General features: G+C 42.0%; 1 protein-coding gene across 3 annotated transcripts in view; it reads left to right on the top strand.

The window, feature by feature from the left end:
- The first annotated feature begins 457 nt into the window (after positions 1–457).
- LOC138215262 (thyroid hormone receptor alpha) overlaps positions 458–27,567 on the top strand; it is a 95,088-nt gene continuing 67,978 nt past the window's right edge. For all 3 annotated transcript variants that reach the window (XR_011179715.1, XM_069177329.1, XM_069177328.1), the window contains exons 1-2: positions 458–657; positions 11,703–11,809. The gene's annotated coding sequence lies outside the window, so the exon portion shown is untranslated. The remainder of the gene's footprint in view (positions 658–11,702; positions 11,810–27,567) is intronic.

The raw sequence follows: 27,567 nt of genomic DNA, 5'->3' as shown, positions 1-27,567 counted from the left end.
GCGCTGTTTTCCCTGTTTCCTTTTTGTCCTACCAGGACCATTATTAATACCTCTAGTGTTTCATAAGTTACAGACTTTAAAACATGCCACAACAAGGCCACCTGTCTGCAGCATTTCAGGTTGTGGTGTGTTGAAGCTGTATTCAGGGTTGATGATATGTTCTGCTGCGTACAGCTTTCATACAGCTCAGTTACATAAAACAAAGGCAGGGAATCATCCAATAAACACAACTACTGAAGGAAGTTAAGTGAAAAGTGTGAATATTTTTTCTCGTCCTTTATTTTGCTTTGCCAAAGAAAAGTGGCGGCATTCCCCTTTAATTGTCCGGCCCTCGGGATTATGTAACCCCCCCCCCCCCCCCCCCCCACCGATGCAGTGCTCTTGTCCGGCCGGTGGAGGGCGCTGTGGATCCTGGCCTCGGATCCTCCTCTCTCTGCAGCCGTCCGCCTGACCCGCATTCACCCGTCTGTACAAGCATGGGGGAGGACCGAGCACAGAGCTAGGAAACTGTAGAGTTCCCTCTGCAGACCGTGACCATGACTTTGGCAGTCCCGGGCGTCGGACCGGAAGCGGCTCTCCCGTCTCCACGCACCTGATAGCGGACTGGAAGGGGAGGCGAACACCGGGGAGAGGCATTAGCTGGCGCCGACCGAGACGGTAAAGCGGCTTTTATTTCAGCCTCGTTTGTTCAGCTATTTCCTTCACGTGTCCGTCGTCCTGCGCCGCGTTCACGACGCTTCACATGAGGAGCGGAGCGCGAGCGGGACAACAACAGTTGAGTTACCGAACCCGGTGGAAGCAGCTCCACGGGCCGGTGGAAGCAGCTCCACGGGCCGGTGGAAGCAGCTCCACGGGCCGGTGGAAGCAGCTCCACGGGCCGGTGGAAGCAGCTCCACGGGCCGGTGGAAGCAGCTCCACGGGCCGGTGGAAGCAGCTCCACGGGCCGGTGCTGCACGCTGAGGTGTGCCCGGAGCATGTGTCTCACAGGGCGGCATGAAATATGAAATATGGCTCCCAGCCTGTAGCTGCTCCGACACAGTGTGTGTGTGTGTGTGTGTGTGTGTTATCCTGTCCTGACTTCATACCAGTAGTGTGTGTGCGTGCGTGCGCGAGTGTGTGCGCGCGCGCGTGTGTGGTCAACAGGAGGACAGTTAATACTGTTGTTATTGTTGACTTCCAGGAGGAGGGCAGCATCTTTTGCTTTAATTAAAGGGTTATTTGTGGTTCTGTGACCCATTTTGGGCCCAGAGCCATAGTTAGAGACACCCTGGAGCCAAATGAGTGGTTAGTAAGCCCACAGTCTTTTTCATAAAACATGTTCATCACATGTTGTGAATGCTCTGTGATCTGATTTCAGTTGTTTCATATTCAGTGATATTGAACAAAAAAAGCAACTGGAGGAGCTGGAAACAGAAATATTTCTGAAATGATTTATTTCCAAACATATTGAAGAAGCTGATTGTTGTCATCAGCTGAGGTTCAGTTTATTGTAAAAGCTGCATCTCTTCCAGACTCTCTGTCACTCCACGTCTGGTCTGGCTGCTCCTCATCTTCCTCAGCTGCTACTAACCGGACAGTTTTCACACATTTGTACTCATTTGTCATTTTGTATAAAACCTCTGACATGCTGGTGACACTTTCCAGCAGAACACCGTCAGCACAGCAGAGTCCGAAACACGTGCATCTGGAACCAGAAAGCAATATTTCCCTGGAGAGTAAAAGCCAGGCCGACATGAAATTACTGAGGAAGCGCTCTCGCTGTTTACAGGAGTTTCCCTCAGTAACTTCGTTATGAATTTGGTAGCTGGCTGCTTTTATTAGTTCTCCACTACCTTTCAGAGATGCATTATTCTTTGTGTGCTTTTCCTTCAGCTGGATTTTCATGGAAGAAAGCAGAACTCTTTTATGAGCAATACTTAATAAATCCAGTGAAGATAAATAATGTGAACAGTGTGCCGGGAGGATTTCTCCTCAACAATGAGAGAATAAAGCATTTAGTTAGTGCTCGTAAGAAAGGTGAAAATTCCTGGAGTGAATCACAAAGCAAAGAAAGCTCATGTCAAAGCGGTGCATACGTGTTATATGTACTGTACATGCATACAAAGCCATAATCTCTGCCAGCAGCCAGACGTGACCTCCTTTGACGCCCCCTCCCCCCCCCCCTCTCTCCTCCACCTCTGCTGCACGGCCGGTGTCCTGGTTTTCTGAGGTAGAGGCTTAATGTATAGGGTGTGTGTGTGTGTGTGTGTGTGTGTGTGTGTGTGTGTGTGTGTGTGTTACATAACTGGTGCTGTGTGGAGGCAGCATCTGTAGACAGCCGGGGAGTTTGGGGGGTGGGGGTGGGGGTTAACCAAATACCTCGACAACAGTAATGTGACGAGACGGATGTCTATTGGTTAGTTCAAAATATTACATCACTCCACTCCAGCCTTTAAAACCATCTGCATTTGGTTTAAAACCAGAATGTGGCCTCTGTGCTGCTGCTGCTGCGTTTGGCTTCGGAGTTACGTCCATGACGTCCGTGTCAATAGATGCTCTTCAAAAGTCCAACATCAGAAGTTGAGCGCCGTGAGATGTGGTGCCACTTCTCCAGATGACATCATCAACGAGCGCCAGTCACACTTCAAACGATGGACCAAGATGCAGAAACAGGACTCTTCTGTTATTGTAATCCAGCTGTTTTAATAGAGATGAATGGAAATGATTGGAACCATCTCGTAGTCAGGCCTGGTGTTCAGAAGCATCTTATAACTACAGATAACCTACAACCTTCACAAAGTGTGAGTCGCACTGATTCTAAATATGAACTTCTTCATGGTGGGATCAGGTCGGGGGGGTTGAGGGTCACCAAGAGACGGGAGCATGAAGTTGGATGCAAAATGAAGAATTTAGGTGCGAATGTGTTTAACCTGGTGCAGATTGTTCCGGCCTCGTGATGAACCCTGTAGACGTCCTGGACTGTTTACCTGCTCATCATTTCAGTCCTGAAGGTTTTAACTGTTGTAGAAACATCTGCATTTCGTTGTCGGAGTAAAAGCGGTGTTGCAAAAAACTCTTTTCAGTTTCCAGTAGCATGTTCAGCGGTGGGCATTCGAGCTGTATTTATGACTCCAAACCAGGAGGTGAATACTTCCTGATGGCTTTTCACTCTGATTAATTGCTCATTGGCTGCTGTGGAAGAGACGTAGTCAAAGCATCAGGTTGGAGAATGTCTGAGAGGCTCTTCCTGAATCATCATCTTCTCCAGATGAAAGAATCTTTCCAATTCAGCCGTTTCAGTCTCTTTCATTTTTATCGACAGCATTCATTTTGTATCATTTCCTCCAATATGCTCGTCCTTTGTGCTGGAAGAAGAGTGCATGATTGTCGGCGCTGAGACGTTCATTTGCATTTGTTTGCTTTTCTCACGAGCTGCTGCTGAAATAAAAGGAGGTTCTAATTAGCGACTGTGCCGACTGATATGGTCACTGTTGATAAATTCCCGGCTAATAAAAAAAACCTGGCGGTGAAAAGCGACGCTGCAACGACGGTGACCTGCGGTGGGTTTTTAATAAAGCTGCTCTCTGTGTAAACCTGGACTCTGTGAATGTAAATCTATACGGAGTATAGGTCCGACCTGTGCGGAGTCTGCAGGTTCTCCGTGTGCCTGCGTGGGTTCTCTCGGTTCTCCGGCTTCCTCCCACCATCCAGAAACATGAACCTCAGGTTAACTGCTGGTTCTACAAATGTCCCTGAGGTGTGAATGGTCTTTGTTTCCGTCTGTCTCTATGTGTCCCTGCGATGGACTGGTGACCTGTCCAGGTGAACCCCGCCTTCACCCAATGTGAGCTGGGATAGGCTCCGCCCCCCCGTGACCCTGTTCAGGATAAAGCGGGTCTAGATAATGGATATCATTGGATATACATGGATGGATAGGTCCGACCTGTGACGTCATCTTATCCCGGCGGTATCCTGACCCCCTCCCAATTGTCAGCTCTGCACCAAGACAAGTGCGTATAAATAATGGCTGAAACAAGATTAAACTTTGTTTCTTTGGCACTTTTTGTTAACTCATTGAGATGGTTTGATTCCCTCAGTACCAGTAATCACATGTTTAAGTGTACTTCACTGGTCTGAATATAATCCTGCCCTGTTGGAAGAGGAAGTGCTGAAACACGGAGCACCTCCATTAAACCCACTCTGGTGTTGCTTGTGTCGGTCTCACTAGTCTCAGACTCGCAAGTCTCCTGTCAGCCTCTTCAAAAACAATCAAATCTACTTTATTGGCCAGTTATGTTTACACAAGAAATTTGTCTGGTTGTAACTTCTCTCTCAATGTACAAACATAGAAACAGACTTAAATAAGCATGTAAAACATAAATAGACATAAATACAGCTAAACGGGTGAATGCATATACTCCTAAACATTATGATGTAATGGAGTACAGTTAAATGGTCCAGTGTTATTTCACAGGGTTTGGCCTGATTGTGTCGGCCGGTGTTGTTTTGGTGCTCAGTGCTCTGCAGCGCCTCCCAGAGGGGAGGAGCTGGAACAGCGGGGGTCCAGGGTGGGATGATCTGCAGAGATGTACCGGCCCGGTTCCTGACTCAAGATGTGTACAAGTCCTGAATGGAGGGCGGGTCGGCACCGGTGATGTTCTCTGCAGCCCTGACTGTCCATTGTAGTCGGGTCCCGTTTGGTGGCCGATCCGAACCAGATGGTGACAGAGGTGCAGAGAACAGACTGGATTATGGCTGAATAGAACCGGACCAGCAGCTGAATAGAATCGGACCAGCAGCTCCTGAAGCAGGTTGAGCTTCCTGAGCTGCTGCAGGAAGTTCATCCTCTGCTGGGCCTTCTAGATTGTGGAGTTGATGTTGGACTCTTCAGGTCCTGGAGATTCCTGAAGGTTTCCACACAGTGTTGTTAAGGGTGGTGATGGGGGTCAGTGTTGGGGGGGCTCCTCCTTACGTATCTTGTCAAAAGGACAGAACAGCGGACTTGGATGCAGGAGACTGGCCAGACCCAGTGAGTTTGGGTCGGGCAGCACCAGGCTAGCAGGAGACCGTTTCCAGCTACAAGTTGAGACAATTTTTTTAAAAACCGCATTTATGTTGCTATGACAACAAAGGTTGCACAACTTTAAGGAACTAATAACTTTAATGCACAACACTGTTCAAGTCATCATTTTAACCCAGACTTATATCTTCTTCAACCGAGTGGATTTTGTGCCTAAACCGAACCAGAATCGCTCGTGTAGGAAACACTTGGAACAACCTGTGTGGTCTTATTGGCTGGAAGACTTATTACAGCCCAGCTGGATTTTTAAAGCTAATATCAGTAATTATTAATTGGCAAATATTAATTTTAACACATGAACAAACAACTGATAGGGACTCATTTTTCAGCACCTCGTGGTCATTTTACAGAGACGCTGTTATTAAATATCATGGATGGTAGATTTCTGCTGTCCGTCCTGACGGTACGTCTCTGCAGCGCTGGTTGGTGCATCAATCTGACTCCGTACATCTACAGTAACGGTCAATACTTTGGACATACCTTCGTATTTAATGGGTTTTCTTTGGTTTTCCCGTGAAAGACATTGTAGAACATTACTGACAACATCAAGACTGAAGTAACACAGACAGGATTTAGATTGTTTAAGAAAAGCCACATTTTGATTTGCAGCGCGGCTCCCTCTCAGCTTCATGAGGTCATCACCTGAAACCTGTCCAGCAGTCTTGAAGTTGTTCCACAAATGCAGAGCGTTCGTCGGCTGCTTTTCTTTCACTCTGCGGCTCCACTAGGTTTCAACCCTCAGTGACGTCACCCACTGATTTTTGAATGGCTGTTTTGAAGCCTCCAGTCTGGTGTGTTGGCCGTCGCCATCTTGAGTGTTTGGAGACAGAACTGACCATATCTGGAGCGAGGGACGGGTCTGACTGAGAACCCCTGGTCACTATGTCCCGCCCACCTAGACCAGAAACCTGACTGCACCCCAGACATGTCAATCAAACCAGGCTCACCCTCAAACATACCTCACTTTGAGGCTTAATATCTGATTGATTATGGAATTATTTGCAGAAGGACCACCAGCATGCTGATCAGGAGGAAATTTAGATCATGACATCATTTCCTGAGAGGTTGCCGTCGTTTGAATGAGAGTCTATTGGAGCCAGAGCTGAACACAGCTGACGGCCACATACACATCAGGAAGGCGAGACATTTCACAAGTGACCTGTTGACGGGGCTCAACTGTTAACTGCAAATCATGAAGCTGGTTAAGATACTAAAAATAGTTTGCGCAGTTGTCTTCAAGACAAAGAGTACTTTGAGGAATTTACAATATGAAACATGTTTTGGTTTGTTTATCACTGTCTCTTACTACATCATTTTGTATGTTATATTTTTTTGTCTTGATGTCTCAGTTTCTTTCTGAAATATCAGAATTTTCAATGAATCTTAAAAAAGTACTCTTCATAATGAATGTTTGTTTGCTCTTCTTACATTTTGCCAACCAAGCTAAGAACTGGATGAAATCATAATGTGACTACTGCTAAAAGAATTGATTAAGAGATCAAAACCCCAACTTTCATAGTTTTTTTTTTTAAATAGAATTGATAACGCCCCTGTTAGATGAAGACATGTATCAAGAAACTTGGCGCCAACACATCAATTATGAGGATTTGCTGTGTTACTTTTTTAGAATATCAATCTTGTTGAGTATTTGTCCAAGTGGAACTGATGGTCGAATATCACCGAGAAATAAAGAAAGAAAAAGGAGAGCCTAACGAGGTCACAGCTGTCCTTTGTAATGTGTAATAGGTCTGAAGAAAAGTTATCATACTGTGGATGAACATGCTGGACATAATGCCTGACTGACTACAACATGAAACACACACACACACACACACACACACACACACACACACACACACACACACACACACACGGTATTACTCAACAGCCTCGGGCTCTCTGTGCTACTTTCTTTGGAATATTCTGTTCTTTCCTATCAGGGTCGGACATCTTTAGTTAATGCAGCTTCTATTCAATTAGTGTCAAACATCAGATCGAAACATGCTTTTCCCCACACAGACCAATAAACATCTATCAGCAAGGACAACAGGTTCTCCATCTGACAGGAAATGACTTGGAGAAGGTCTTAAATCAGGGTTGATGAAGGCCAGCAGTCTCCTGACGTGCAGCTTTAGGACCGCGATGCAGCGCTTTGACGGACTTTAATGTTGCAGGATGTCCTACTTGTGCGATTGAAAGGAAAATGTACTTGAAGTATGAGTTGTGACTGAGCAGGACAGTTGGATGTGTGAGTTTGTGAAAGTGTTTTAGTGTGTGACGGGCTGTACTGATGCCAAAGTGTTTGAGTTTTCAGGTTTAACGTGGAACTAAAAAAAAAAGGAAGCACCTAATCTACATTCCTCTATTGAAGGTACAGAGTAGATCAACAGTCACGGTGTGCATGCCGTCATCAACAGTTCAAAGTGTTGTTGTTCCTCATTTATATCCACTACTTCACCTTCTTTAATGTCAATCCACCATGCGACATACAGATGCATCCAACAAACGTTTCTCACAGTCCAACTGTGTGCAAATAAAAAGACAAAACAGGAAAAGCATAAATATGCAACAATGAAAACATCTCAAAACAACAACAACAACAACAATAAAACAGACAACGTAGTGCAAATATGGGTCCACTATTGTTGTTGCTTCCACAGCAGACAGAGCATCACCGAAACCTTTCAGAACTGAATCAGAAAACTTGATTCATTTAATAAATTGTCTCCTCAGTATTAGATGGATTTAACTTGAGTAAAACAGGAATCAGTTGGTCGCCGTGTTAAAATGACGTCAACTGTAAATGTGCATCAATAATGTGGAATAGAAGCAGATTAATATCTTATCGTTAAAGTAGCAAGCATTGATTTTGCTGGCTGTGTAGACCTCATTCACAATACTAATATTGATAATGTGTTCCTTTCACATCCAGAAGACAAAGAAGAATCAGTCGACATAGAATCAAACATTTATTAGAAAATAAGATTAGTGCATCTTTAAAGTGAAGGATCAGGACTGTTCAATGGGGACGCAATCAGATATCACACCCTGACGTCATCGATGTCGCAATACTGGAGCGATGAATATAATATATACAGTGGGTACGGAAAGTATTCAGACCCCTTTACATTTTTCACTCTTTGTTTCATTGCAGCCATTTGCGAAAATCAAAAAAGTTCATTTTATTTCTCATTAATGTACACTCAGCACCCCATGTTGACAGAAAAAAACAGAAATGTAGAAATTTGTGCAAATTTATTAAAAAAGAAAAATTGAAATATCACGTGGTGGTCCATTCGTCACAATTCATATCTCTCACATTGCTCATCACACCAGCTCGGACCTCGAGGTAACGACACGTCTCAATATGTTTCCAACCTTTGAAGTGCAGTGAATCCCCGACGGGAGGATGACATCCACCCTTCGTTTCTCCCTCCAGAGGTCAGAGGTCACGTGCAGCGTCACAGACAGCAGAGCAGATTGTTCCTAAACTAACGACTTGACGACTGATGGGCCCAGATGTGGTTCTGATGGGCCCATATGTGGTTCTGATGGGCCCATATGTGGTTCTGATGGGCCCAGATGTGGTTCTGATGGGTCCAGATGTGGTTCTGATGTGCCCATATGTGGTTCTGATGGGCCCAGATGTGGTTCTGATGGGTCCAGATGTGGTTCTGATGGGCCCATATGTGGTTCTGATGGGCCCAGATGTGCTTCTGATGGGCCCAGATGTGCTTCTGCGTCATTAGTGAGTGACGTCACCTTTTCCTGCCTCCACACTCGCTCTTTCTCTTCGTCGCTCCTCTCTGGAGACTCTGAAGAAAAAACAGACCGAAATAATAAACCTGCTTTATGACAGAAAGATTTCACACACAGTTACACACACATTGTTAGCAGCTCGGCGCAGATGCACGTAGGATGCAACGCACGCACGCACGCACGCACGCACACTCTGACACACACACACACACACACACACACACACACACACACACACACACACACACTCTGTCCTATGGAGAAAGGGACCAACACTGGCGTCAGGAGTGGCCACAACAGGAAGTGGTCCAGGGATTACATTAAGAGGAGCGACTCCCTGCTCAGAATTAACTTCTGCAGGGAGCCCCCCACCTCCCTCTGACTCCCCCCACCTCCCTCTGACTCCCCCCTCTCCCCACAGTCTTGTACAGTAAAGCTCACACGGCGACTCCTGACAGAATATTTTCCGAGCAGCTCCCTGCTCTCAACATGTGAGAGGGATGGGAGAGAGACTGCAGGGAGATCTGGACCGAATGGGGGAGTAAGGAGGTGCTGTTCAGTAAAGGTCACCATCCAGACACACAGCGCTGGAAGCATCCTGCCCCCGTCTCCTGTAAGCACCAACCACAGCGACTGCACCGAGAGGGGTCCCAGGAATTTCATCAGCGTCGTACGGCTGATATCACATTTTCACTACATTATCATCGTGGCTGAAAGAATTCATGATAACAATATCGTCACGGTATCGATTAAGAATTTGATTAAACTAATTAGAATTAAGCTTCCGGGAGGCGTGTCATGCTGTGAGCGAATTACTACTTGCTAGGAGGCAGATACACGAGTTGAGGCTGCATAATACGATCCTTCTGTTTCTGGGTCTCAGCCATTTTAAATATAAGTGGATTATGAAAAATGTCAAGGCCAAATCTTTCAGCCTGGGAACATTCATACATTAATGAAACTGCAGGTCTTATTCAGTGTGAGACATTCACACACACACACACACACACACACACACACACACACACACACACACACACACACACACACACACAGGCGGTGTGTGCTGGACCTTTTTTAACTTTAAAGGAACAGACGAGGCTGCAGAACAAACGAGGGGCTTTCAACTTTTTTCCTGTTTTTCTGTAATTCCCTGTAAAGTTGTGCTTTCGTGTCATGAATTGTGTCGAGAGTACCAGAAGCCACTTCACTGAGCCCGTTAGCACAGCTGCTCTGTAGTGGGGCCAGATGCAGAGAGGGGGAGTGAGGTCATCAGGTAAGCAAATTAGCACATTCCCGGCCTCCTTCCCTGGTAACCTTCGAGAAGAAAACCATCTAATTATATATTCTTCGGCTGTCGGGAGAAATAGTCTTTGAAAACCTCTTTTCCAAATATCTATGGACACTGTTTAAAGTCTGCCTTGCAGGGACGTTGTCTTTGGTCTGTTTTCAATTCAGTTTGGTTTTACATGATTTTCAAATCTTCGTTCTGCTTTTATTTACAGTTTACAGACCGTCCCAGCTGTTTGTAGATAAAATGTCTCTTCTGTTTTCAGCAGCTGATCAGTGCAGCACTGAGGGAAAGGTGTTAAGGTGGTGAGACAAGCTGGGAAATTGTCCCTGATATCAGAGCCATGTGATTTAACTTTAGGCACAAGTTGAACCTCTTAGAAAGAGTCTTGAGATTCAGATCATGTTTTGTTTTTTTCTCTCTTTGCTTTTCATTTAAACGACACCAGCTTAATCAGTGTAACAAAGACGTATACAGTCACACTTTGAGTGGTGTCCTACATTTCCTCCGGCCTCGCATAATTGATTAGAACATGATTTAAAGCTGACAGGGCTGGAGTTTAAAGTGATAATGAGGCAGCATCTTTGAGTTTATATGTGGCCCAGACATAAATAGACCACAACTTGATGTCTCTTTGAGTGCAGATCAAGTTTTGTTTGAGTTTACTTGAGTTCTGGTGGTAGTTTTTAGAAAAAAAACACATTTAGGGGCTAAATTGAAAATATTTAATTTGGACTTTTCTAACCAGTATTGTAATTAAGATGTATCCCAAAGAACCCTTCAGCAACGTAACATACGACAGTAGTCAAACAGAAGTGCAGGCGTACAGACGTGCATCGCGTTCATAAACAAACAAACAAACAAACAAACAGTATTGGTTTTCTGTTTTTGCAGGTTAAAGAGTTTATCAGTCATTCCAGATTATGGTGCTACCTCATTTTGATGTAATGAGTAAGAGCTTGAATATCAGTATCAGTGTATTTTTTTCAGCAGTGTTTTCAGAAAATGTCACATTACAAGTCTTCACTTGTGTGAACAGATGTAAACTTTTACAAGCAACAGGAAGTATAACGTTACCATGGATACAATAAGGTTCACTTTGGGCAGAAAATCAGCCCCATCTTATATTTAACATTGCAAGATATTCATAGTTACAAGTTTAGAATCTGAGCCTTTAACTCAAAGGTCACAGCGATAGCCGCGCTTCTCATTTGGAAAAGACGAGGGCTTTTGAAGCTTGATGGCATAAATTTGCAAAAATTTGATATAAATTAATACAAGCAATTTAAAAACATTCACCTACTTCAGCTCAATATAAAATTAATTTCTCCATTTAAGATGTCATTTTGATTGCAGGGCTTGAGATTGATTGCAACTGTACATCTTTTTCTTGGGTGTAGTTAAAAGATGATGAATAATTCGGTCGCAGCTACACAACTTAAAAAGAAGTTGACGGAAATGGAGTGATTGAAAATCTCACGATTGAAAACATATTAGATTTATTAATCACTGTCAAACTGCTACGAGTTTTCTTATTGGACTAAACTTTAAAAACAAAAATCTAAAGTTGTTGTTTTTTTCATATTATTTCAGATTTTTCCGACAGTTGTAAGAACTCTACATCTATTTCAAGGAAGACACTCTACCATTGAATGTTTTGGTCAACAAGGACGACTGGCCTCCCTCTTCATCAGCACCAGGTGGGTTCTCTTCACATCTTCATCTTCACAGCGGATTACAGTTGATGTTGTCGCAGGCTGAGCGGTCGTCTTAAAAGTCTGCTTTCAATCAATTCAGCTAATGTGTCATTGCAGTGAAAGTCACCTGCATCAGTGCAAAGATGGTTTTCAGTTTAAGTTACTAATATCTTTTGCATCACTTTTAAAATCTAAGATGCTTGTTAAAATGATTCCCATAATATTAAAGATGTACTTAAAAGCATGCAGCTGGAGGTGAATGCTCTCAGGCTGCTTTATATACAACCGTAAATACAACATCAGTTGCATCCAACAGTTGGTTGAAGGCTGCAGCTGACAGCTCAGGTCTGAAATCACATTAAGTAAAAATAAGGAGAAGCTGGTTAAAGACAGGTTGAATAAAACACACGTCTGCACACATACAAATTTATATTCTCTGCAGTGTCCTGATGCAGTTTAGTTTATGTATCATCTGCACATCTGTAATGTAGTCTGCTGAATTAATTGTGAGTCCCTAAATATGATCTCCCAGCAGTTTGTCATCATCAGTATAAGTAGAAAACGATATAAATATTTGTCAGTGGCACAGGTAGGCCTTGATGAAATGGTTGCTCTTTCAGGGTTGGATGTATCTTATGTATTTTCTGCTACAAGAAAAATAACCCTCATAAAATAGAGCTGTAATGTGATACATCTGTGATGAAGAAAAAATAAAAAGGTATTTCATGAGTTGAACAGTAAAACGTTAAACATGTATTTTAAATGACCAGATCTTCCTTCCTTCTCTGTATTTGTTATATACGAGTAAACAAATCATTTTTACCCAGTTTTTCAAAAATGAGAAAAATAGCACAAAGTGTTTGCATGTGCTTGTTGACTGTGAAGTAGTCCCAAACCTGCTGCTGAGAAATGGACAGACGATGGAGAATGGTTGTACGTCTGCATAACCCCCGCTGGGTACGTATGAGGAAAGTAGAGCAGAGAACAACAGTCAGACGGAGGCTTTTAATACGTCCCAAAACATGACAGGATGAACTGTGATGCGATGCTAAGTTCATGTCTCACGCTGCCCCCACATTATTTTCACACTCGTGAGTCCCCATCATGTAAATTTGCAGCACATGTTCAGGACCCTGTTCATAGCTGTGGGCACATTGTCCTACTTTCCTCACATGCAACCCGATGTTTACGTGGGGCTGCACCACATGGCGTGCGGGTGATTTATGGAATATTAACCTCGGAGGTCATGAGCCTCGTTCATGACCACAAGTAGATCTAAATTCACTCATCTTCTTGCCACAGCAGCCCAGCTGTGTGGTTTATGCTCCATGCAGAAATTCAAGCATCGTGCAGATTACTGACTGCGCCGGCGCCCCCTCTAGGGCACTAGGTTGGCCAAAAAGAGGCCACAACGATTTGCTGATGGTGATGAGGGTAATTTACAGTTATATTAGTCTTTAGTTAATCAAAATTGTCGTGCATTGAACCCTGAAATGCCTTGTTTTGATCCGCTTCCTTTTTTGCCCTTAAAGTTAGTTCATTAGGCCTTAATACTAACTCACGCTTCCTGTATCTTTTTCAAATTAAAAGCCCTCTTGCGTTTTAGAGGACTGAAATGAGACACATCATCACAGATCAAGGTGATAACTTGAAATGTCTTTATTTTTTATTTTTTTTTATCAAATGTGCAAAACCCACAGATACTTTAGTTTCGTGACTCGGTTGACAAAGAAAAGATAGATAGATATTTTCTTCATACCAACACGGAAATGTAAAAATAAAAGCATCAATACCTCATATTGAAGCACAGGTTTGGCATTTTTATTTTATCCCTAAATAAACTGATTCTGTTAATGGATGCCAAATAATTTTCTGTCGATCTACTTATGGATTAATATGATCGTTGCAGCTTCACAGCCACCTCTGCTGTATAAATGCCGTGTGAGTATTCAGGGTATCAAGAAGCAATAAGACAGCAGTTCGACAGTAACAAAGTGTAATCTGAGGTTTTCTGTCGTAGCCTACTGCAGCATTGGGAATGAACTTCATCATGTACCTCACATTGCTTACAGTAATACATTATTTGTTCTTCCAGTCTAGTGGGTTCTCGTGCCATTCAAGAGGTTTTTTTTTTATTATTTAGTGGTAAAAAGTTTAGTCCTTCAGCTAAATGGCTTTCCAGGCCAGCGAGTATGAAAACCTTTCAGAGCAGCTGAACATGTACTGTAAGATTCAAACTCCTTCCTCAGTTTAGATTAGAGTTCTTAAAGGTTGCATAAATAACTGTTGTGAGCGCTACGTTAATATGAAAGTACACGACAGACCCAAAGGCAAAACAATGCATTAACCTACATCAGAGACAGTTAGATCAGAAAAACATTTTAAAGGTTCAGCTCTTAAAAATAATCCATGTTAATTACCTGGATAGTGAACAATTTGTCCATCTCCTCATGAAATGAGCTTTTTTAACAATCAGATTAGTTGCTGAGTAGGCAGGAAAGCCGGTCTAGTTTTCAGTTCATCTGTATATTTGAGGTGGTAATTACCAACAAACACCTTTGTGAAAGCCAAGTGCAGATGGGACTTGTGTTTAGTGATCCAAGGGGAACATTAATGTCGTAATAGTTTGTTCATGTCTTTTTACTTTCAACCCTGGCATGGAAATTCTTGAGCATTAGTTCCACTTGTGAATGTTTTGTCACGGCACAAGTTGTTGTCAGTCTGCGACAGAATGACAGCATGAACGTTGCGAAGCGCCTGGTCAAACAAGATGGCCGTGTATTCACTGTTGACCAGAAGAGAGAAAGACAGCGTTACTTTGTGCCGTTCTGAAGCTGAAGTTTAATCATTCATTTCTTTTGTTTTCTCGGCTGTTTCAAAAACATACTGAACCATAACTTTCGTGTCCCATCACGCTTCTGTGTGCCCCACACTTAATGCATTCCTGAACTTACTGAATGTAATATGAAAGGGTGGGGGAAACAATCGATTCACATAAGGACACAATTATTGTTCGAATCAACTCAAATTTAATGTACACATATTCTGATATTCTGTTAATGACATTGAGGAACATTTTGGATTCAACTGAACTTAAAGTAAATAATTTAGCTTTGCAAGACGAAGGTGAAGTGTCATGTTATACCGGAGTCTGGATAGAAAAGTGGACATCACTTTTAGGTCTGAAAAATGGTTCCGATGCAGAAATGTCTTCAGCTGCAATGCCAGCGAGTGCCACTAGAGGTCGGCTCCAAAAAGCCTCCGGCTCCATAGACTCCCATTCAACTTCTCTCATCAAATCCAAAGTGAATAAAATGTGTCCATCAGTTATCTCGGTGTTGTTAGCTAAAGTCACTCCTTCTTCTTAGTTTTCTGGAGGTCCATCTGAAAATAATCCCTCATTCATTAGAAAAGAAGATTCAAGAAGACCTGTTTTGGGGGGCGTGTCTGTTTGATTGACAGGCCTGTGGTGCAGTCAGGTTACAGCTATCGGTGGGCGGGACGTAGTATCGTCAGGTTTCCAATCAGATCAGTCAGATCCACTACTTGTTAGATATTAAAATTCAGTGGATTAAAGACAAGACTGAATAGTTTAGAACACACTGGAGGAAGGGAGAGAAATTGTGTCTGTATTTTTGTGTAATGTGTCAAGAATCAATTCTAATTTAGGCGCCAAAAATTTGAATCCGATTTTCTCCCCTGCTGATTCGGCTTTGAGGTTCTGTATTCAGAGCAAACTGTTCATTATTACTCAGCATGGTTTGTTGTGCCAGCTGGTGGTTGATACAGCTACAGTGTAAGCTGTATGAATGCATTATGCAACAATAGAAAGTATGGAAAGTTCCTACGAAGTGTCAGGAAAAAATTAACCATGAACTTGAAAGTAGACAGAAATCATTTTTTTAAAGCTAAGCGAATAGTAATACTACAGTACTAATACTAAACAATATGTTTTAATTGTATTCTGGAGAAAAACGTTTTGTTTACTTGACTGTTCTTTATCCCAACTTATCATTTCAATTGTCTTATATGTGAATTATATATGTTTGGGGTACAGTACATTTTCATTTGCACTTATTGGCACATACTTCTCCATTAGTCAAATTATGGCTCTGATAGAAATGCATCTTGGTTTTCCAGGTACATGCAGCTTAGATGAAGCTTCAGCCCCGTGCGGAGGGATGGTGATGCATCTGAAGCTGTTTGATGACACGCGTTGAATAACAAGCCAGATAACATCTATCGATATGCTCATATAAGAACGTGGATGATAAATATGGACTACCTCAAGGAGTACTCGTGTAGGATCCCTAATCGGCTTCTTTATGTTTTTTTGTGGATTGAATAATTGATAATATTATAGCTGAATTTGTCAACATAAAGTTATGTATTTTATAGAAGTCTATGTAAAGACTTTATGACAGGAAGGTTATATCATCCTTTGTGCTCAAAAAAAACTCCCGATGCTTCAGTCTCTATACACTTTGGCTGTGGTTAGAAAGTACTGGAAATGAATTGCACCTGTGGGCTGTGTAGGTAATGAAACAAATCTAATCACTTCAGACCCTGAAGTAAAAGGTGAACGACCTCATATGTGCCATTTGGACAACTCTCCCATTGGCCTGGATAAACAGAAAAACATTTTCACTAAAATACTTTAGCTGGAAAAACAATTGTTTCGCTTTTGTTTTTCCTTTGTCAGCAGAAATAGAGATTTTAAAAGTTGATCCTGATTATCTGAATTACTGCAGAGTAAAAATCTCAGAATAGAAACCCAGTAAACGCTTATGTTGCCAGACGGACTTTGGTTGAGTCACTCACATGGTTTTCACATATTTATTCAGTGATGCTTGCTAGAAAAAAGGGAAAAAAAGATTCCACAGAAAGCGCAATGTGTACAAAGTATTCAATTTATTTCTACTCTTGTTCATACAGAAGATCAGAGAAGCAGACAAAAGCTTCTGGGCCCGAGGGTGACATCCTCGCTTGCAATGCACTGTTTCAGACAAGCGATTTGATTAATAATCTGTCCCAGTTGTTTGTCAGACAACACGACGTTAACTCGGTGAAACATCGCTGATTTTCTCGGCGTGCTTTGGATTAGGCTGTTCAAACTTTCTCTACAGGGACCGCACGAAGGAAGAAAGGACAGCGTCCGTTTAACGTACCTTGTGCTGTACACTTGATTTTCTGTATCTACAATTACTTCTTAAACGCCCGCTGCAGTGAACGTAACTGTTGCCAAAATAGTTTGAAAAGTGTCAAACAAAGCGTTTGAATACAGGATTTACCCGAGTTGAAATATACTGTTTCCCAAAGAAAAACGTCGAGGTCATAACTTCGTGCAGAGCTGGATTGTGTGTGAAACTACAGGGCTTTTCATTTGAAATGGAAGTTGCAGCATTTAACCAACCAGTAGTGTAAGTTTGATCTCTCACTCAGTGACAGACGATCACTTTCTAGCTGCAGCGACTGTCGCTCACAGCTTCACTTTTCTTCTTTGTGATAACAGTCTGGCAACTTGGTTTGTATTAGTGTTTGCACAGCCACTCTGAAGAGCGGACCAATCGGTGACCAGTATTGGTCCCTTCTTCACCGTGATTGGGCGGCTGGTGACAGTGACGAGCGCAGCCTCAATGTTTTTCATCTCGTCAAGCTGCTGATGTTCATTTAAACAATTTAAAACACATTCTGTACTGTAAATAAAGGGTTTGGTGGACATGGGCTGTCAGTAGTTGCGGCGGTGGCAGAGTGCTGCTGATTGGTTAAAAGTAATCAGAGGTCAACGCCCAGTTGGACGGAACAACTGAAAGATTCCCAGCCAAACAGATTGAATTCATGTTATATACCTCATTTCTGAGCACCCGTTTCTTTTCAGCTCAGTCTCTGCTGAGCTTTGCAGGCTTTGACAGTCGCGCTGGTTTCTGTCCTCTGATCTCTGTGTTTCATTATAGGCGGAGCTCCACCAAGCCGGTGCGGAGCAGACAGGTGGAGCGAGGGAAGATTGTGGTAATTGATTGCGTCAATAGCGTCATTTTCTGTGACAAGTTAAAAGTACATGAATGGATGATGTTTATATAATAATAATAATAATAATAATAATAATAATAATATTAATACCTGGGCAGCCTGCCCATATGTGTATGGGAAACACTGTATTTACCATTATAATGTAAATACTGGAGTGTTTTTGTGAGCTAAGCAACTGCAATTGGATCTATACACCATCACAGCATTAAGGATGGCTAATAAGGTTACAAAAAAATGGTTCAACAGACTTGTTTAGCTGGTAGATAAATGGCTGCATGCAATAAACAAAACAGGAATTAAAATCATTGATAAAGAATATAATTCATGTGTAGCAGTTTGGTGTTTAATCATCTCTGTGTTTTCTGTGATTCTGATGCCTCCTCTTTGTTGGTTGTGAAATTGGAAACAGCCACCAAACAGAGAAGAACATCTGCCTCTAATTGAAAAGATTTATAGTGATTACAGCGGGAAAGAAAGGCTGCTGCGGTTGGAGATTGTCAGAGGGATCTGCTGTTTGTGAAATTGGAAGAACTGCCTTTGATATGTCCATCTCAGCACTTTTCTGGGGCTGATCCATAAAAGTCAATAACTTCAAATGTTAGTCAGGCAGCACCATCTTGGTTTTAGATTGAGATAAACAGATTGAAACCATTTGCAAATTGAAAAAATGTGGGGATCTAGTTTGATTTCTCTGGTTAGCTTCTTGCCTCTATCTCTTTTCATCTGACTTGCCGGGAGGTTGGCTTATGTAATAGGATGAAATATTCATAAACAATCCTAAACATTAAAAGACACTTGAATTGCAGGCTTTACAGATTGAACTTTGGCTGTTCTTTCATTCATGTGTGCGTTGATGAGGCGACTTGATGCAGGAGGAGCCTCTCTAACAATGTTTTAGTGCATCTGTGTGAGCTGAGCCATCATTTCATTCATTTAAAAAAAAAAATAGCATCAGGATGTTAGGTTTTGTAGTTTGGCAGCAGTTTTATATATATTTATTTATACATATTTTATACAGCACTCCGTGGCTTGGTTTTATTGCACTTTTCAGTAGCAAGTGTAGTTGTCATTGACGCGTAAAATGTTACCTTTCACCTGGCTGGTTGGCTGTCTCCTCTGCAGCCTCTCTGCTGCCTGTGGTCAAACACCAGCACAGACACCAGAGGTCAGAGAGGAGCGGCTGAACCTCCACCAGATGGAGAAAGTGATTCCGGTTTGTCCAGATTATTATGCATAATGCAGCTTCTCTGTGGTGGTATCCATCATTTAGCTGCACCGCTGTTGAAGGCATAAAGTGGAAACACTTGCCTCTCTGAGTCCTAAAGTAACTCTAAGATTTCCAATGTGAATAAAACCTTACTAATCTGTTTAGAAACCATAATGAGAACATAATGCTCTTTATAGCTGCAGAACCTGCCTGAGAATCATCATATTTTAGATTGTAATTCAGTACAGTAACCCAGAGATAGTCGTCAGTACACTCGTGGGTACAAAGCAGAACTGCCAACAGCTTGTTCAGTTCAGGAATGAGTGTTGTGATATTAGACGAGAGGGTGTGCTCTCCAGAAACATCACTGAGGTGACAATAATGATGTTAAAGCACCCTGGAGTGTAATATTGTAATTATACAACAAGTTACCAACTAAATAAAATATGTAATGAAAATGTGTAAATATATAAAACTTTTTGTTAGTGTGATCTCCGTTTCCATGGCAACACATGGGGTATGACTAGCAACTGAAAAACAATCAGTCGCGTCAGTATACTCTCATGTAACGCATGCAATGTTTACTACTCCAGGAAGTAGTTCGATCCTTAGCAACCACCTAGCAACAGAGAGGATTTCTAGTCTCAAACAAAGATATCTGATGAACAAATATATCTGATGAACAAAGATATCCATGGACTCGTGTTTTTAACATTTTAGCACCGTTTCGTGTTACCGTACGGGTGCTCGGAGTGACCAAAAAGGACCAAAAAATACCAGATTTCACCAAATGGGTCATTTAATAGACCTATAACAAGTAGAAACTACATTATATTACAGGTTTTATGAAATTCTATTCCAATTATATATTGCCATTGAGGAGGTGGAGGGACATTTCTAGTGATGAACAGACTGTGATGTCATGATGAGTTGAGCATGTTCCAAATATTCAGTTGACCGATCAGATCGCTGGGTCAGAACTACTTGTTGTATAACATACTTTTAATGGTGCTAATATACTGAAACCTAAAGAAGCAGAGGCTTAACACAGGGTGTAAAGTGTGTTGTTTACATTCTTATTTACCTTATTAATATCTTTGCCATGTCTGTGTTGCAGCTTCTTTGTCTGATAGCAGTCATCCTCAGCATGTAGTTGGCAATACAGTTGGAGTGAACCACTTAGTGCGGGGCAGAAATACATAAGTGATATCAAAAGGAAGTGGTGGTCTGGAATTGGTTTCCCCTGAGTCCCTCTCAGTCTGTGACCTACAGTGTTTGTAAGTCTGTGTGTTCCATCTCAACACATCATTTTAAAGCCTTTTTGACATTTACCTTGCCAACCGTACAAAAAACACAGAGACGTCATGCTTAATTGCATGTGTGTGCCCGCGGACATGTTTTCCTCTTCAAGTGCGTCGGTATTTTTTTGTGAACACAAGCTTGTCTGTGTGTGAATTCCTTTTGTTATTTGTGCTCTACAGACTCTCCATGTAGTAATTTGCTCGGTTCGGCCGAGGCGTGATTGGGGCTTAATGCGTTGACAGCACAACAAACAGCCCAGCTCCTTTTCAACACGGCATTCACGGGCATGAAGCATTAATGAAGCAGTTCTTCGAGCCATGTTTGGTCATCTGTTGTTGTGTTCCAGGCCTCATTTACTAACCATATAGTACTGCGGGTAGGTTTGGACGGCCTGGCGTTGAGCCCAGGTAACGGGATGACTGCAAGACAATTCAACCCTTGTTTCCATCCAAGCATGCCCCAAAACAACCAGCGACACCCTTATTGTCCTCTTTCAACCAATTTACTGCCCCGTTTTGTTGATGCTTGATTTATTTGAACATCGAAACTCTAGCTGACAGCTGACCGCAGGATCAGACCATTATCAGTTGGGGTCAATCGGTCACGTTGCCGTGACATCCGCGTGATGACCCATTTTGAGGTTGTCGTTTTTTCCGTCTGATGAAATGGTGGCAGAGATACAGGCGAAGTGTTCTGTGGTCATTTTGAATGGCCCACTATCAGCTGAATAAAACCCAGACAGCTTTTTTTTTTTTTTTTTTTTTTTTTTTTTTGGGGGGGGGGGGGGGTAATAGCACTTTGCTCTGGTTGGGGGAGCACTCTGCTGCTCTCTCTGAAAACACTGGAGCAGACCGAGTTGTGAATGCAATTTAAATTCTCATTAATTTCCATAAATTAAACAGAATGCTTTGGCGGTCTACATGATGAGTCACAAGTGACAATTTAAATTTATGCCCAATTTAAAATAGGGGATAGGCAGTCATTTGACTAAAAACGATGCATTTTTATGTGATGTTGGACTATTTCATGACAATACTTGTCTTTAAAAATGCACTGTGTGCCATACAAATCACAGAACACTGGTAAAACAAAGCCCATAGTGGACTGAACTGTGATTTTATTTTCCTCCAATAGTCAGCCTGGTTTGATTGATGGGTATGGATAAAAATAATTTGTTATCTTAAATGTCATATTGACATGTAAGTTAGATGGATTAATTCACAATGTCAATTTAAATCCTTGTTTTGATCCGCTACTGTTTGCCCTGTTAAAGTTACTGTATTATGCTGCTAATACAAACTCAACACTTCCTGTATGTGTTTGAAATTAAAAGCCCTCGAGTGTTTCAGGAGACAGAAACCTTTCATTTCTTAATGAGGCTGTTATTGTAAGAATGACTGAAAACTTTAGATGAGTAATCCACATCAACTGTTGAAAACAACATGATTATAGAGTTGACTGTGATAAATTAAAGCAATGAAAATGTAGAATATGAACTATTGTACGTAAACTAGCCACCGTAGGACCAGTCTGCCTGTGTGGGCTCATGCATGTCACAAATGCTGTGGGGTACTTCAATGACTACGACACACCTGGACTCTGTCGTGAAACTTCTTATGCAACAGCTTTTCATCAGAGCTCTCAAGCTTTCCATTTTCCCATGAAACATATATAGTTTACAATGACAGCAGTGGCAGATTTACTACTTAGAATTCTCAGCAAATGTGAAGGTCCTTATAATTTCAGACAGGTGGACAAACAGGCTTCTCATTTGTAGCTATTGAAGGCTGATTTTGGGCTGAAATGACAGTTGATGCTGGAAGACTTGATCACTTGTAAAAAGATCTTTCATATGCAACCAATGACAGACAGATAGAGTAGTGAGCTGGTTCATTAACTGAACATTAGCATTCACTTTTTCTCTTCAGTGTTTCATTTTGAAAGGATTAAAAAAAAAAAAAGACTCCACCATCCGACCTCTGTAAATACTGAGTATATTTCTTTGTAAAGACGAAAACCATATAAACGTGAAGAAATCTGATGCTTGAAAACCGACCTGTTTGCTTCGCTGTAATTAGACAATCACAGTCGGGGGAGGCGTTAAGTCAACATCTGTTTCTGTAATTAAAATCAGAACCTGGAAGCAGGAACAGCTTTGATGAGATGGTTAAACGTGAGCGTCGACTGATACGTGATGCGTTGCTCCGAGGCTGGAGAGGAGAACAAAACACTGCATATAAACTGGAGAAGCGTCCGTCCTGATGTCCTCAGTGGGCCAGTGACCTCCTGCAAAGACAAACGCTTCCATGCACGTGATCTGTTTCAGAATCTGATCTTCAGGAGAGTAGGGAGGTGAAAGATGTTGCAGCAGCAGAGCAGTTCCCCAGAGTGGCCGACAAGTTGAAGATTCAATGTGGCTCGATATTAAAGAAGCAATCCTCTAATGTAGTCGCTCAGTGTCCAACAGCTGCCGAGAGGAACTTTGTCACTGAAGCGATGAGACAAACTCAGTGGTGATATTTCAAGCTGCCTTCATGAAGATTTCCTCGAGGGATTAGTCGGCGAATCATTAAGTGAAATAATGGCAGCAGTGCTGATAGTGCTGTCGCTGCAGTGTTAGAGCACATTTTAATGACCAGGTAATGAGACTAATGAATGCAATCGGTCCTGTTTTCCTTCAGCTCACAAAATAATGATTGGAACTGCAATTGACAGTGAAACCGGGAGCACCATATAATCTTTATCCTGATCTGAAATACAATGTTTTACGGCGGTTTTTGAATAAATGGAAATCATGCTGCAGATGCTTTTGTTTGCAGCTCGCTAGTAAAATGCTAAATTCTTCCATGTTGGCAACTGGGATGTTGCGATGACTCGAGATCCACTTCAAGAACTATGATCTCACATCGTGATGGAGTCTAATAGAGTCCGAGTCGGTCCGAAGCTTACAGCTCGTTGTCATAGCAGCAATCATGCAGTCAGACTTCGGACAGCCTGTGTTTGAGCACAAAGCTTTGAAAGCCGTTGGCAGCGGTTTATCACCATATTATTGAGGAATGCAAATTGACATCCAAATGTTTTCTTTGTTTCCCTCAAAATGCCTGAAGTTGGTGAGAGGTTCAAAGCCACCCTCAGGTTGTGTAAAAAGCACAATCAGGTTTTGTTTTTTTCTTGATTGTCTGAAGTTGTGTCCTCGTCGTCTCATCATCGTGAGGAAGCGACACGTCGGTGCCATTTCTTCAGTTCTTCGTGCTAAGTTAACTGGCTGCCGGCCGTTGTGGTTCAGCCTGTGTTAATGTTGGGCAGATGTATGCTTTTATGTGGGTAAATGTTGGGAAACTGGGAAGGAGTTCTAACAAAACGGTTATATAAGTTATATAATCAACCCCTCAAATATTTAAAGTATATAAATTATGATATTTGGAGCAAAAGCCCAGAGAGAAATACTCTCCGACCCCCTCTATTCTCCAGCTCTTCACACCGAGGACCATGTCAACAACGTTGGGTTATCTTGGACTGTGACTTTAACTTTGAGACTCACATTAGAAATAGAACAAAATTGTCCTTTTATCATCTTAGAAATATCCCTAAAATCGGACCGTTGCTCTCCCAGGCTGATACAGACACTCAGGCATGATGTTATTACCTCTTGAATACTGCAACGCTCTCCTGTTTGTTCTTCCTAAAAAAAAAAATACCAGTTGCTTGCAACTTGTCCAGAATGCAGCAGCTCGAGTTCTGACCACACAGAGAACATATTCTAAAGTTAGTTTCAGTTTTGTTTTTAAGATTTATTTGCTTGTTTTTAAATCATTGCAATAACTGGCACCAACCGACCTCTCAGACTTGCTTTAAGATCCGCTCCTAACAGATCCCTCAGATCCTCCACAGCTGGCTTCCTGGTTATTCCCAGAGTCTTCACTAAAACACAACAACTTAAGACAAATCTTTTTAGCTTGGCTTTTAATTGAGGCTCTATTGTTTGGTTTTCAATTGTGTTTTATTGTTCTAATCTCTGTTGTATGGTTTTCTTCTTTGTATTTCTAAGCTTCTTTTTATCCTGCTTTGTGAAGCACTTTGGGATGCATTGCTGTCTGGAACCTGCTATATGAATATATGCGAGTTGAGTCGAGTTAAACAGCAGGTCAAATGTGTGATTATAGGTTAAGTGCGCTGAAGAAAAAAAATAAAATGGACATCCTTTTCAGTATGGATGAATACATGAGATAAGTGGAAGCATATCTGCTCCCTTATAAAAGAGCTCCCTGTGCTGATTGCCATTTCACATCTGAAGAAAGAAGCTGCAGTGTTTTGTGAGTGAATTCCCTTCGGCCGTGTCGGTGCTGTCGACCGGAGAAGCAGTCAGAGAAGGAATGCTGCCACTTTACAAAATGTCGTGTCATTATCTCGGGCATCTCAAGGAGAAATACGCTGGTTCTTCTCAGGGCTTCTAACTGCTCCCTTCGTGTGGGATATTTTTTCACAACATGCTCTTTGAAAAGCAATTTAAAGCCAAAATGTCACACGGCGTTGAGCGATGCGGCACCTGCTCTCAGCTATTAGTTTTGTTCCGTCGGGGAACAAGCCGGCTGGAATCCAGCTTTTGATCAAAAGAGAGATACTGAGCTCTCGAGAGGATCGCTGTCTCACCCTGCCACGGAAATTACAGAAGAGCACTTTTCTACAGTTAACAAAGCGTCATTGACAAACCTGAAAGCTAACTGAGAAGCGATTTTCCTTCAAGTCTGAACACTTAGAGCCCCGAGCTATTTCTTCAAATTTCTACCTGAAAAAAAAATCGAAACAAAAAAACCTGAAGTGCTCTTAGAGAGCGTAGAGCGCTGACAAGGATAATAGTCCACTCTTCTATGATATGCAAAGATTATGGTGATCTTCCAGTTTAGCACTGCAGTGATATGCTGCTATCATAGTGTACCATGGAAGGGAAATTAATAGTTTTCATATCATGTACAAGAGCTTATTCTGACCTGCCCGTCGTGCATCTCTTTTCTCTTTTTCTGAAACTTAAATTATCACCCCCCTCCTCCCTCCCCTTTAGAAAAGTGATTAAAAGCAACATGGGATGAGTTTGGATGTCCTCCAGGATGGCTCTCCTGTTTGTGGGCACAACGTTGTCTCCAAATGAGGAAACAATCAAACATCTTGTCACATGTCCTGAGAGTCGCTCCATTTATAACTTTAATCCCTAACGAGTTTAAGATGCAAACAGGATCAGGCTGCTCCGGCGCTCACCTCCAGTAACCTGCTGACGTCATCATGGTCATCATCATTTACAGCTGCATTTTGTTTTTCAAAAAACTTTCAATGCTTTTATTTCACAATAAAGTGTTTGTTTAGTCCAAAAAGCTCTTTCTGTATTGAGCTTTAAGGGTAATTTTTAACTAATAATAATAATAATAATCGTGAAATACGATGATATTTCCTGAGACTGTTATCATACAGTTGAAAGGACTGCTTCCTGTATTCAGTTACTTGTCTAACGTGTACAAGACAGTTGCTGCTACCTGTGAATGTGAATGTGAATTATGATATGGATTTATATTTTTAGAGATACCTGTCGCTTTGAAACTTTACAACCATCAACTGTCTTGAAGATATGTGGCTTTAGGTTGTCTTTGTTAATTAAATTAAATTAAAATTCAGATCCACTCCAAAAAGAAAGTGGTTCTGTGTTTGGGTCACGCTGCACCTTCAAACGGTTTCTGACCCTCGAGGTGGGAGATGTTACAAACAAACCTCCCCAACAACTGAACCTCCTCGTGGAGATCTAAAAGACATTCATCAACATGAAACATCTTTGCTCACTGAGCCTCATTTTCATGCTCCGTCTGTTACAAATATACGACGTGTTTCAGGTTTGTAAAAGTCTGAACACCGGGGTTTGTAATAAACTGCATGCAGACGCAGCGTCTCAGCTGTGGGTCTGATGTGTCGGAAATTACACCACATATCTAAACGAGAAAAGATGAACTCGGAGGAGGCTTCGGTGAAATACGGCCCTTGTTGTAATTCAACAATTAGCTGCTTCATAACGTCAGTTTGCAGTAAGTTCCTCCTGCTGTCGGTCGGCTGCAGCTGATCAGCAGAATCACACAGGAGATGAACTAAAGCTGAAGCAGAGCAGGCGGACATCTTCAGGTGAACGACTGAATGGAGGAAAACTAACGACGAGCACTGGGTCAGATAACAACAGACACCAACAGACACCAACAGATATCAACAGACACCAACAGACATTAACAGACACCAACAGACACCAACAGACATCAACAGATATCAACAGACATCAACAGACACCAACAGATATCAACAGACACCAACAGACATCAACAGACATCAACAGACACCAACAGATATCAACAGATATCAACAGACACCAACAGACATCAACAGATATCAACAGATATCAACAGACACCAACAGACATCAACAGACATCAACAGATATCAACAGACACCAACAGATATCAACAGACACCAACAGATATCAACAGATATCAACAGACACCAACAGATATCAACAGACACCAACAGATATCAACAGATATCAACAGACACCAACAGACATCAACAGATATCAACAGACACCAACAGACATCAACAGATATCAACAGACACCAACAGATATCAACAGATATCAACAGACATCAACAGACATCAACAGATATCAACAGACACCAACAGACACCAACAGATATCAACAGACACCAACAGATATCAACAGACACCAACAGATATCAACAGACACCAACAGATATCAACAGACACCAACAGATATCAACAGATACCAACAGACACCAACAGACATCAACAGATATCAACAGATATCAACAGACACCAACAGACATCAACAGACATCAACAGATATCAACAGACACCAACAGATATCAACAGATATCAACAGACACCAACAGACATCAACAGACACCAACAGACATCAACAGATATCAACAGACACCAACAGATATCAACAGACATCAACAGACACCAACAGACATCAACAGATATCAACAGACACCAACAGATATCAACAGACACCAACAGACATCAACAGACACCAACAGATATCAACAGACACCAACAGATATCAACAGACATCAACAGACACCAACAGACATCAACAGACACCAACAGATACCAACAGACACCAACAGACATCAACAGATATCAACAGACACCAACAGATATCAACAGACACCAAC

The sequence above is a fragment of the Embiotoca jacksoni genome, unplaced genomic scaffold, assembly GCF_022577435.1.
Source record: "Embiotoca jacksoni isolate LCO1_2020_lvr unplaced genomic scaffold, fEmbJac1.0.p SCAF_71, whole genome shotgun sequence".
NCBI lineage: Eukaryota > Metazoa > Chordata > Actinopteri > Embiotocidae > Embiotoca > Embiotoca jacksoni.
This window is presented reverse-complemented; position numbering and strand designations above follow the sequence as displayed.